Consider the following 13,630-nt stretch of genomic DNA (forward strand, 5'->3'; position numbering starts at 1 on the left):
GCCCTGTGCCTACCCAGATGAACAGCTGAGCCTGAAAAACACACCACAGTGATGAATATTCCTGATACTGGAATGATGTTTGTACCTCAAGACATGAAATGAGGATGATGGTGTCTTCAGCCTCCAGACACAAAAGGTGAAAGATTGAGAAGACCTTTGTGCTGCCTCCAGGGACTAGAGGGTGGAGGGATGAGTGTGCAAGAGTGTTGGAAGACCCAGGACAGGAGATGGGTGCAGAAGCTCGTTGTATCTGAGCCCTGCAGCCCGTAAGACAAGCATAGTGCAAGAGGGGCAAATAGCACCTGAGGGAAGTCTGGGAGCCCGTGACTCTGCTCAGAGTGGCAAGCGACAGCATGAAGTTTCACTGAGTCCGTCTGCAAAGGAGAAATGAATTGCTTCATTAACTGTGCTGACTATGGGCTCAATTCAAGATCCCTAAGTGTAGGTGCTGGAGCCATTTGAGATGCCCTGGGGAGCCCTGCCTGGTTCTATCTGCCACTCCAGAAGGGCTGAGGTCTCCTGCAGGCCTTGTGTCATAGCTCCAAACCCCACGTAAATACCTTTAGGTGTCCTGTGTGTGTGCAACTGGGTCAAGCACTGTAGATCACTGACCTCGAGCTGAATTCCTGCATAGGAAGCTATGGCCTGGGCAGAGGCAGAAACTTGACAAATCTCCATATTTCTATTTCCTTTGTGGTAGGATGCCCATTTCCATAGAAGCTTAAGAATGACACAGGGAACAGATGCCTGCCAGCCTGTACGCCCTGTCTCCAACAACAACCACTTACACCTCCCTACCCTCTTTAGGAATGCTGCAACAGGGAACAATAAAAACCACAAGGATGAGGTGGCTTTTGAGCTCCCGGATTCTCTTCTTGGTTTATTTTGAGTTGTGACAGAGTTTGTTGAAAACAGCTCTCCTGAGTAGCCAGAGTAACACTGTATTTACACGCTAACTGAAAGGAGTTTCTTGGTTTATACTGGGACGGGCAACCTCATTCACTCTCCCAGGGAGAAATGCTGATGTCTCGTAATTAACACTTTTCTTTCTCTAATTTTCTCACTGGGAGACAGCTTCCCTGTCAGGCAGGCTTGGCTTGTCCCAGGAGACTTTCAACTGTTCTGAGTTGTACTTGAGAGTACAGCAATATCTTTCTGGACAACCTTGCAAGGAACATCCCAGATGCTCAGGTTTCTGGCTCCCATCACTTGGAAAGTGGTCCCAAGTGGACATTCCCTGCCAGATGCAGCAGCTAAGGCTCAGCCTGGGCTATCTGAGCTAAAAGTTTGAGTCAAAAAGGCAGACTCGTTTCCCTGTCCTATCTGAACTGAACACACTCAGGCATCAGTCACACAAACATGTCATTTCACATGTCAGGCTCTTATTACAACTGTGCCTTGTCCCTTGGCCAGGAGCCTCAAATCCAGAGCATGGGTAACTGACTCAAATGCCTAATATCTAGGTAACACTCACCTCTCATGTATGAGTCATCGGGACAACTTGTAATAGTTGAATTTTGTGTCTTGGCTGGCGTCAGCTCAGTCCCTGAAACAATTACATTTTCACTTAAACCTCCTGGGCTCACTTGTAACCTTTGAACTCCACCCAGCACAGAAAGGCAGAGCTTCTGTTGCCCTTTAACTTTGCTTTCCCTTTCTTGCTGCATTGCTTTAGGTAATCTCCAGCCAAATTGTTGTGTGTCTGAGTCCTTTCCTCTCATTACAGTGTGCTCACTCGGGAAATGTTTACAGCCGTATTGGCCCTTCAGGAGAAAAGAAGACATTCAGAGAGGAGAAGCCATGCTGATAAACCTGCCCTGAGCCAGGGTAACAGAAGTACCAGTACCTGGTCCACAGGAGAGCCACAATCCAATAAATCCCAGCTCAGCTTCTCCCTGACCACTAGAAGCGGCAATGCTGCTCCAGCACATCTGAATGATCCCTGGCTAGAAGAAGCTGGTGCTTGTACCAGCCCTGCTGAGATTCATAAACTAAGTGGTCAGGTGAAGGGCTGTGGGATCCCTAAGTGCAAGGCTCTTCCCCGGGTGATGTGGTTTCCCACCTTCCCTCTTTTTGAGGCTGGGCTTACTGGGAAGAAAATCCATGGAACAGAAAGCAGCAGAGCAAGGGAGACCCTGAGTTTGAAAGGGTAAGGGCAGAAATAGTTTTGCTTGATTTTAGTTCAGTGACTTTAAAGCCTTGAATCCCACTTTCAGTGAGAGCGGCTCATAAAAAATAAACAGGGTTCTCACATCTATCCTGAATTGTAGAACCAGGGAAAAAAAGTTGTGGTTTTTTGTCTATAACCAAGGGGAGAACAACAGAGGATGGAAGGTCTTGGGGACTGCCCTTGGTCTCAGGAGATGGGAGCTGGTTTTGGAAGGGCTGGATTTCCCTATTTGTGCTATAGGACACTCGTGTCTCTCCTGCAGTGTGCATGCCAGGTGCCTGGAAGTGAGGAGAGACGACGCAGAGCTTTCCCACGCCTGAGACCCTTTGCTGGTCTGGGCACGAGCCTTTGTGTGTCTTTAAAGTGGAGAGAAGCACCACCCTACCCCTGGGCAGAGGGGGAGAAGGTGTATGCTGAACATAGTGTCGTGCACTGATGGAGACAGTCTGTACACAACATTTGCTATTCAATCATTTTGGTTAAGTGCCTTCTGTATTTTCCCTTCCCATGACCTCTCCTCCACTCAGCCCTTTTATGCGTCTCTTCCGTGTTTCAGCGTCTCTGAGATTAATTTGTCTTCCAGGTTTTGTCCTGCTCCTCTCTTCCATTAAGGCACTCTTCCTCTTCTTCCTTTTCAGTGATTTTCCCTCGCCTCTCCTCCCCCCTCAGTCCTAGCAGGGCCCCTCAGCCCCATTTATACTTCTGGGTCATGAAGATGGTCGGGGAGGACCAGCCCCGATAAAGCAATCTGGGAATTTGGGGGCACGGGGGATCTGGGAGCTCTTCCTCCAGGCTAGAGGCCAGCAACATTTATCTGAGGAGCTCTTATAAAATATTCCCAGCATTTTATCAAAGAGGTGATGCTGTCACGGGTTTGTTTATTATTTCCCTTCAGGGCTTGGTCTCTTCACGGCTTCTTCCTTTCATTTTTGAGGAGGAAATGTTTGCAGCTCTGACAGGCCCTGGGAGGAAAGTAAGCTACAGCAGTAGCAGGGGTAATGAGAGCCTTTTCCTGAGCCAAGGTAACACAGCTTTATGGTCACCTATGCCCTAAAAATGTGGGAACTGATATCAGCCCTCAAGGATGCTGAGCCAAGAGCTGGTCACTGGAGGAAAGAGACATGGCAGGGGTTCAGGGACACAGCCTGTGTGCTGTCCCACGGACCCTTTGGGCTCTGTTCCTTTACCTGCTCCTCTCCCTTCCTCTAATCTTGACCAGGCTTCTCCTCCTACCATGCTCAAACCTTCCTCCCTCCCACTCTGAGGGGGTCCTCACTGTGTCCTCACTTCCCACCCAGTGCAGCCACTCAGCCATTTTAGCTGAGCTTTGAGCAAATCTTTCTAAATCCTTCCCTCGTCCTTCCTCTTGCTCTCCCACTGAAGCCTGCGTCAATGGGGATTTCACTGGGCAGTGATGTGCGAGGGACTTTTCCATGGTGGAGGTAGATGAAGGGACAGAGGCAGGTGAGTTCCTGTCTCCTGATGCCTGCCTGTCCTTGCCTTTGCTCCACACATGTACTATGCCATGGCCTTGCCTGCAGCTCCACGTGAGCCTGGGACCAGAACTCCTTCACTTGATGCCCTTAGGCTGTTTTTTCTCCACCCTTGGTGTGCGGCTCAGTCACTTTGCACTCTCCCAGTGTTTTGGAAAAAGCTTCTGTTCTTGTGCTAGTATCTTTATTTCCCAACACGTTTCCCACATTCCCTCAGCCCCCAGGCCACTTTCTAACTCTTTTATTCCTGCTGAAGATCCGTCTCCCCGTCACTATGTCTGGAAGTATTGCACATGTATAAGCACAGCAGATGGAGGCTCACAAGGTCTTTTGAGAGGACTTGCAGGTTGTAAACCTTCTGTTATTTTCTCTGATATAATCCCCTTTTCCTTACGTACCCTCTTTCCCTTGTGCACATTTGGTAGCATCACGAAGCACATCGCTGAGAAACTCTACTTCAAAGCCAGGTGAAAGCATGAGGAAGGAAATGAATGAAAAGAGAGGGGGGATCTTCTTTCATGATGTATGCCCATGCTAGTAGCTTTGGTCTCTTCCCTTCTGGCATCACAGACGTCCCCTGCCGAAGAGGGCAGAGAATTGTCTCTGGAGGAAGGTTTGGGTTGCAGATGAGCTCCTGGCTATACCTTGCAGTATCAGCTGTAGACCAGGTAGATAAGCAGACAGTTCTCACTAATTTTTCCTATGAGGTTTTGTTTAGCTTCTTCAAAGGAAGCCCAGGAAAAATCTTCTAGTGATCTGTGTGCAAACAAACTATTGGCTTCAAAACAAGCTTCATCTCTGCCTTGGATCTGGAGATCACACTGTATTCTTCATCTAATGTTTTTAGTGTATGAGTGCTCTGCAGGCAGGGAAGTCTACCCACACAAGAAGTGATCTCTCCTGCAGGGGATAATTTTACTCTGGAGACATACAATGAGGAGCTGATTATCCACTTCTGTCTGGTTTCCCTGCGAGACCAGGATGATGTGATCATGCAGTCTGGGTGTGTGAGAAGGTGACTGTGTGCATCTCTGCTCCCCTGCCACCTTTGAACCACTTGGCCTATTGCTGGCAAACATGGAGAAGTGGCAGATGGAGCAGGAGTGAAGAATTCCTACAAGTTTCATAAAAGTCTCTGGCTGGATAGAGGACTGAGATGGTATTATTGACACCACAGAAGGGGATATTAGTAAGCATGACATTTCTTAGATGACAGACTCCACATGCATGCAAGCTATCAGAAAACAGGTCACTGACATGCACAGAAAATCTCATTTTCAGCCAGTGACATTGGATCTCCTAAAGTCGTGGAGAACCGGCCAGACTGAGTAATCACATCATGCTTGTATAAGTCTCCCAGGATGGTACCAGGAAGCTGTCATCTGTGATAACAGGATCCTAGAGTTGTGAAAGATATATATTTTTTAAAATTTTTTTTTTTTTTTAACTTGGGAAGCAATCTTGGTTTTCAAAGCTTATCCTGTTTAAAACGGAATTGGCAAAAATGTGACTGGGCTTTTCAGAAAGGAAAGCCTATTTTGGCTAAGTAGGCTGTTCTTACAAATGTCTTCCATCTGGTTAGACACAGTCTTCTCCATATTCAATTGCTGACTGCTGAAGCTTGGTTCTTGCTTATTTTCCCCTATGTGGAAGTACACCTACTTAATTAAAAAAAAAAAGAAAAAGAAAAAAAAGGAAAAAGGAGAAAAGAGGGGATAAAGGAAAAAAAGGAAAGAAATGTTAATGATGACAGCTTCTCAGCAGCCCTGCAAATTAAAACTGCCAGCTAATTTCTATTAATTTTATTAGTTAAGGACTTCTTTTTACTTTTAGCCACGAAAGCAAGGGTCTATGCTGACTAGCTTGCCCCTCTGCTCTGCACCAAACTCTCCTACTCCCCAGAGCCTTCTGGCTGTTTTGCGGTGTCACTTTTCCCCTTGGGAAAACTAGACCCAAACACCAAACCTTGACTCACTGCTGTAAGCCGACTCAGAAAGTGTCTGTCATTCTGTGCTGTTACTCATTTCTGGGAAGGAGAAAACAATTACATTGGTCTTTCTGGTTTCAAAAGAAAATGTGTGCTGTTCCAGGGAGTAGAGTTGGCTCGTGGAAGACACTGGTGAAAGATCCAGGCACAGCATTGCATCCACTTGCCCACCAGCCAGTCCTCGTAGATGCCTGAGCCTGTATCCTTGGCACTTGGTGACCGTGGAGCAGACTCATCTTGTGTGTTTGCCAGTCATCTTTGTTATTTTTGCTCTCATGAGAAAAAAAAAATGAACAATGAGGACAAGGATCAAAGCTTCAAGGCCCTGGAGAAACTGTGGGTGAATCACATGAATCCCCTCCAGATATGAGGCAAACACGATCGTGTCATCAGGGCACTGCAGAGATCACGCTGGGAAGGGGCCAGCAGTCTGGGGAGGCTGAAGTGAAGCAAAGCCCCAGAGTGGGGAAAGAAAGTGATTTTCTTGCTGCTGCTTCCTCATCCAAGCCCTGCTGCGATGCTCGCCTGAGGGACTTGGAGCTGTGAGGTTGATGGATTTCTCTTCTGGGTTTGTTGTCCAAGGTGTTTGAGTGCAGCTGGGGTAATGCAAACCTTTAATTTAGATAGCATTTATGCTAATGCATGGTTAGTGTTAGAGCACTTCAGTCTCCAAGGTATAAAAGCCATGAGTATAAACCACATCTATGTCTCAGCTGAATTTATAGCAGAAAAAGACTATTCTTGTGGGATTGGTGTGTGTTTATTCCACACTTCTTTTCCCATTACTGAATGCCTCAGTCCATGGCCTGCAGAGCTGCAGTTCCAGGGTGTTCAATCCTTCTGCCCGAGGTACAAAACCTGTGGCCTCCTGCTCCAGGTATTTGAGCAACACCCTCAAGTGTGTCCCCCAGCCCACAGCTCAAAGGGTAATTTGGCCAGAAGACCTTTTTAAGTCTGTAACAAGATGCATGCATGGTCTAGAAGGGGAAACATGGCAATGCCTATGGTTAGTTGCTGGCTGACAGTTGTGGCCATGGTTCAGTGAGGATGGGAAGCTCTGGTTTTATTGCATTATTTAAAGAATGATGCAATCATCAGGCACAGTCAAGATGGGTTCACAAAGGGAAAGTCTTGTTTAACTAATTAAATATCCTTTCATGATAAGGTCACCCTACTAGTGGATGAAGGGAAGGTGGTGGATGTAGTTTTTCTGGATTTTAGGAAGGCTTTTGACATTGTCCCTCACAGTATCCTTCTGGACAAGTTGACCAGCTGTGAGATGAGTGAGTTCACGTTGTGCTGGTTGCAGAACTGGCTGAAGAGGAGAGCTCGAAGAGTTGTAATGAATGGGGCTACATCTGGCTGGCAACTGGCCACCAGTGGTGTTCCTCAGGGTTCAATTCTAGGGCCAATATGTTTACCAACAATCTTGATACAGGAGTTGAACACACCATGGGCAAGTTTGCTGATGATACCAAACTGGGAGGTGCTTTTGACTCCCTTGAGGGACAAGGTGCCTTGCAGAGGAATCTAGATAGGTTGGAGCATTGGGTTATGATTAATGGGATGAAATTTAACAAGTCAAAATGCTGGATTCTGCATCTAAGATGGAGTAATGTCAGGCACAGGTATAGATTGAGAGAGGAGTGGCTGGAGACCAGCCCTGCAGAAAGGGATCTGGGGGTACTGGTTGACAGCAGGCCCAATGTGAGACAGCAGTGTGCCCTGGCAGCCAGGAGAGTAAACCACAGCCTGGGTTGCATCAGACACAGAGTAACCAGCTGGTCAAAAGTGGTGATTATCCTGCTGTGTTCAGCGTTGGTGCAGCCTCACCTTGAGTACTGTGTGCAGTTCTGGGCCCCACAATTTAAGAAGGATGTGAAGGTGCTTGAATGAATCCAGAGGAGGGCAACAAAGCTGGTGAGAGGGGCTGGATGACATGCCCTGTGAGGAGCAGCTGAGGACTCTGGGTTTGTCTAGTTTTGAGAAAAGGAGGCTGAGGGGTGACCTCATTGCTCTCTACAGCTTCCTGAGGAGGGGAAGCGGAGAGGGAGGTGCTGATCTCTTCTCCCTGGTACCCAGCAATAGGACGTGTGAGAATGGTTCAAAGCTGTGCCAGGGGAGGTTTGGACTGGACATTAGGAAGCATTCCTTTATGGAGAAGGTGGTCAAACACTGCAACAGGATTCCTAGAGAGGTAGGTCCCTTCCAACTGAAATAGCCTATTCTATTCTATTTTTCTGGTGTAAGGTGACAGCTCTTCCCTTGTGCTTTGCCATCCTTCCCTTCACCCTGTTTTTCCACTTTCTTATCTCATCTCTGTTCTTATTCTTTGCCTTTGGGGCTGGGTAGTTTTCCTATTGGAGTAGGTCTGTCTCTGGCTCTTGAACATCTTTTATCTGTCAGCTGCTGTGGTTCCAGTGTCTTGTAGAAAATGAATGTGACACACAGATCCTGGAGTAGAGACAGCTATGAGATGACTCACATTGTGTCTTTCAGCCTTGTCAGTGTCCGAGACAGTGTTTCTCCTCACGGCATGGCTTCGTAGGAGGCTAGATGGGCCAGACCCGTGAGCTAGCAGAAGTTGGTGGTTTGCCTAACATGATTGTCCCTGGGGAGCATCATCTGGCTCCCTCTGCACTGAGCTTCAGAGATGTGGGTGTAGTTAAGCTTTTTGCAGAAGTTTCCCATTTCCTAAGAAGGCCACATTTGGCTGAAAAGCGGTTTGAATAAAAATGTTGACTGACTGTACTGTTAGATGTTGGCTCTACAACCAGGGAGGCTTTGGGATTCCTCCAGGTCCTGTTTCCCTAGATTATTGCTACAGTGTTTGTGCATTTTTTCCCCACCTCCTCCTCTCCGTTGCCATAATAGTATGTTGCCAGAATAAGTAAGTGACCTAATCATGGATGTGGACTATTCTGTGCCTCACAGTGTTTAAGGACATATGCCTGTTTCATAGTGGTTACAGCCGATGGCAGATAAAGAAATGACAGCTGGATGAAGATCTATGGGGCAGAAGTAGGGAGCGAGACCCTAAGGATCGGCCTGACAAATGGTGGTTTGAACACAGAAGGGTGCCAGAAGATGAGAGGCAGGGGGTGTGAGGTCTCTGGGGATCATCTTTGAGGAATGAGGAGCATAGCATAAAATATAAATGTATATGTTTGAAAACCAGCAGGCAATGGTACAGGATACCTGGATAACTAAGGTTGGTTGGGAGCCAAACCCTTTCTGGTGACCACCGATGGCTTCCCACATGGGATTTGACCAGCTGGAGAAAGTGATTGCACATCCTGGTGACTTTGGTAGCTCACCATCACCCCAATGTCTGATAAATCCTTCCAGCTCTGTGCTTAGTCCTTGGCATGATGGTTGTCAAGGTCCTTGAAAGTACAGCCAGAATGGGTGCTACCATACAAAGGCTTTGCTCAACTTGTATGGCACCATTCATTCACAACTGACTTTTGCTCTTCCAGCCCTGCTCAGACACTCATTTCTTGGGAGTCTAGCTTGGAAAAATATTTCCGAAGCTGTTATTAATACTGTATAGTGCAGCTTTGTTGCTGTTGGCTTATGCTTTTGGCCTCATAGTGGACATGTGACGTGACGAGAATTCAGATTTCCTGATTCTCCTTTCCCTCTTGGTCCACCCTGGACTATGTGTGAACAGTAGCAAGCAAGATATTACAGCTTAATGAGTTGTGGTGAGTTGCAATAACTGTGTGGCCCCGGTCTGTCCCATCTGTCAAGACATCGTTTGTCACCATCTCTTTGGCCAAGGACACACAACACCGACAAATGATCCACTATTCCTGGGTTAGGCAATGCTATTATTCAAAAGGTAAAAAGAAGAGCAAATGGCTTAAACTGAGGAAGGGTGTGAGACTAGAAACCACATTTTGCACCTTGATGCTGTTCCAATTGGAGCAAGAGCTACTGCAGGTTACAGGTACTGTAAGACTCACAGTACAGCCTTCCTGGGGGACGTCAGAGACTCTCTCCACTGTCCTGCTGCATTGCAAAGAGCTTTCCTGGGTAACACATCTTTTTCACATGCCCTCTCCATTACCTACCCCCAGTGTGGTCCATGCAGGTAAGTGAAGTGCAGCCTATAATCCTTTAGTTTCCTGGAGTATTGTAATATCATAGGCAGGAGAGAGCATTATCACACCCATTGGCATGGTCTTCTTGGAGTGGCAATTAATTTGACAAGAACTGCAATGCCAGCCAAGCTAAAGAAAAGTAAACAATTTGTCTATGAAAGCAAAACAAACAGAAGAGCTGAATGTGCTGGAAGAAGAGATGAATAAGAGAAAACCACACTTTGTACTAGTCATCCTAAGGCTGGCCTGCATGACCTCTCTTGCTGTGCATCACACAGCTAGCCCAGGACCCCTTTCTGTACCTGTCCTGTTGTGCTATTCTTATGCAAACTCTGCAGCCTTAAATTGTCCTTCATGGGAGCAAACGTGCATTTCAATATTTATCTTCCTTTTGTACCCAAACTCTATTTGAAGTTCTGTTCAGATACAAATCTTGCTTCCTCTCCCCACAAATGACCTCCTTCATTACTGACTTGATTAGGAGGCAGTCTTTTGCCTGTGAAATTACTTACGCTGAATTGTTACCATACAATGAGGCAGGACTCTTGTACTCATACATGTAGTCACACACGTGGCTCTGGATTGAGACTGACAAGCAGTAAATCAAGGATGATTTGGTTGAGGAAGACTGATCCCTAACCTAGGTTTTGAGGGCTGCAATCCTTCATTCATATTCTACATTGACATGAGACTGCTTCTGTTAGGAAGCTACTGAGATGTGTTAGTCCCAAAACATAAACTTCTCTGAGATAGATGTTTGCTTAGATTACCAGTGGTCCCATGTACATTTTGTTGGTAGTGGTGGCAACTTAGAGACCATCTGCCACAGACCACTCATCTCTGTTCCAAGGCTGGCATGGGAACTCTTAGAACAGATCTGCCTGAAGCAAATCATCATTTTCTGGTTTCTTTTTGGATTAAAACAGTTCACTGACCTCTTATGTGGACACACAAAAAGCTGGCAAAGCTGACAGAAGGACTGCACCCCAGGAGCTTTGGTCCAAAGACATCTCTGGAGATTTGCCCTCCAACTTCCTGCTCCAACTAGCTGGACTATGCCCAACACTTGATCAGGCCAGCCATGGATTTGTTTACATGCGTCCTGAAAAGCTCCAAGGATGGAGATAACTTTAGTGACCAAACTTAGGGCTGGTCCTCCCTCCCAGCTAAAAAGCTTTTCCTCATGTCCAACCTGAACCTCCCAAAATCCAGTTTGTCACCCCTTGTTATATCACCTGCCCCTGCTGAGAAGAGCTGCGCTGCACCACCACTGTAGTTACCCTTCAACTAGTTGTTGACTGCTATTAGATCTCTCCTTCAATATCCTCCTCACCAGACTAAACAATCTCAGCTCCCTCAGTCTCTTCTTCTGGAACACATGCTCTGTCTCCTGATCTTGGTAGTCCTCCTCTTTCTCCAGTTTCTTGATACCTACCTTGAACTGGGGGCCCAACAGTGGAGACTGTAACTCCCCCAGTCTGCTTGCCACAGCTGTCCTAATGCAGCCCAGTATGTGGTTTGCCCAGTTGGCAATGAGAGCACATCGTTGGCTCATAATCAGTCTGGCATTAACAATAGGGTAAGCTATCATAGTCAGGTCAGGGTAGGGCAGGAATGTCCTTCCCCGATACCTGCACTAAGGGTGGGCCCTTCCTCAGGAGTCAGCAGCATGGTAAGTGGGTGCTCAGTCTGCACACCAAACATGGTTCATGCCAGAGGACTGTTTTTCAGCCACCTGTGAATAAAAAGCCATAGCAGCAAACCTGCACTCAAAGAGATCTCAAAGAAAATCCCAACTGCTTTGTGAAGAGGGGTGTGATTTAACTCTTCCCTCTGACTTACTCTGCAGCGCAGTGTCCCAAAAGCATATTAAGGAACAGTGTGGGAAGCACCATCATTTTAAATAATGCCTGTATTGCTTGTGGTCTGTAAAGATCTCATCAGATATTGCTGAGGAAGTTAGCTCTGATACCCTGGGAAAGTTCCAGCACAGATAATTGCCTCCTAATTCAATTCACATTTAATAGAGTGGCAACACTCAAATGAATGCCCTGAGGGTAGATGAGTGGTGGGAATCAAGAGTGTGCAGAAAGAAGATTAAGAAGCAAAGATGGAAATCCACTGAGAATCAATGTCTGGGGAAAAGCCCTCCTCCCCTGCCCAGGAAGCCCTGAGCTAATTTCCCGCTTTGAGCTGTGCCAGCCTGAGTGTCTTGGGTTGTGCTTCTTCTAGAAGGGTGATATAATGAAGGGTTATATTTTGGATGGTCCCATGAGGGATGCCACAATTCTTTCTGCAAAACTCTACACAAAGCTCATGAAGGAGACCTGTGTGTTCTCTCCAGACCTTGTTGGTAGGTGTTATATTATATGGACCATGGACTTTTGTTTCCATGCTCTTGCTGTCCCCCCTAGGGAAAAAGGAATGTATTCTACTTGCCACCACTGGTGAGAGGGCAGTGATAATGTGAGCATACAACAGTTTTGTAATGTGGCTATTGGTGCAGATTGTCTGCATTACAGAGCTGACACCATTTACATCCTGTGTCCTTCTCAAAGTATTCAAACATAGTATCTGCAGAGGAAAAGCAGAAATACTGCTAGGATAGCTGGAGATAGGCATGTCAGAGGGACAAGGTCTGTCCTGTCTTAGACACGGCTAAGTTGACGCTTGCTCCTATATCACATATTCCTGTACAGTCCTTCCTTCCCACACATTAAACAGACTAAAATGAGTTGGTTTTGCTGAAGATCTCCCCTGAAGTGCAGAAGGAAAGGTCCCTGCCCTGTGAGAGACTTGCTTTCTCTGCTCTGCATTCTTTGAGATTATATCTACCATGTTTATTATTTTTCTTAGTAGATTGGCAGCCTTGCTGGGCTCTGGGCTCCTCTGTGCCAGCTGATGCACGTGCATTTAGTGAAAGATTTGCCAGAGAGCCTACAGCCCCAGACTGGTCAAGGCAGGATGAGAGGACAGTGACAGCTGCTTCATAGGGGGTTCCCATCTCTGCTTTTAACTACTCTGGGTGTTTTATGGAGGCACTGAGGCATGTATCTTACCTCCCCTTATCTTTGGTTTGAAGAATTGTACCACCACAATTCCTCTCCTGAATAAAAAGTTGGAGATGTCCTCAACTTTTTTGTAGTGCTGGCATCATCCTGTTTTGTCCCCTGGAAGGCACCTGGCTCCCTATTGGCCATCCCTCTCCCCATTTGACAGGAACCCCCTCTGTTTTCCAAAAATCACGTCTAAGCTGTGCACCGGGGCTATTCCTAACCTTAGAGCTTACAGTCAAGTCCTGAAAGTCTGGGCATCATCCCACTGCAAAACAGCCCTTCAGATAAGACCCTAAGCAGAAGAACTACCTCTTTTTCACCCATACAGCCCTGGGTTTCCCTCTCCCAGCTCTCTGTTAGCAATAAGAGAATAGCTGCTTGTGAATGCCAGGTGACAACCCTGAGCCAGCCAACCTCTACAGGAAAGTTAGCCCAGAGCCTTCAACTCATCTCAGAGCCATGGGAACAGACCTGCCACAGTCTGTGCAAGTACAGGAGGATAAAACTGAGAGTAGCACCTGACAAGATTTTTCCATTTCAATCCAAATTGAATCAATTACTCATCCAACTGTGTTTTCCCTGTTAGGCACTTAAGGGATATTCTCACTTAAGTGATTTCTGAGCCACAGTCTTATTTGGAGGGTGTGTTATAATCCAGCTAGCAAGCTGGGACAGCTCTCCCTGGCAAGCTGGAGGTACTGAAAGGATCTTGGCTTCAATATATTAAGATAATAGGAGAGATTGGACAAAGGAGAAAGAAGAGAAGGGAGAGAACTGATTTCATCCAGTTATGCATACAGAATGTTAAGTAATCACAT

This window comes from Strix uralensis, chromosome Z (assembly GCF_047716275.1).
Source record: "Strix uralensis isolate ZFMK-TIS-50842 chromosome Z, bStrUra1, whole genome shotgun sequence".
Taxonomy (NCBI): domain Eukaryota; kingdom Metazoa; phylum Chordata; class Aves; order Strigiformes; family Strigidae; genus Strix; species Strix uralensis.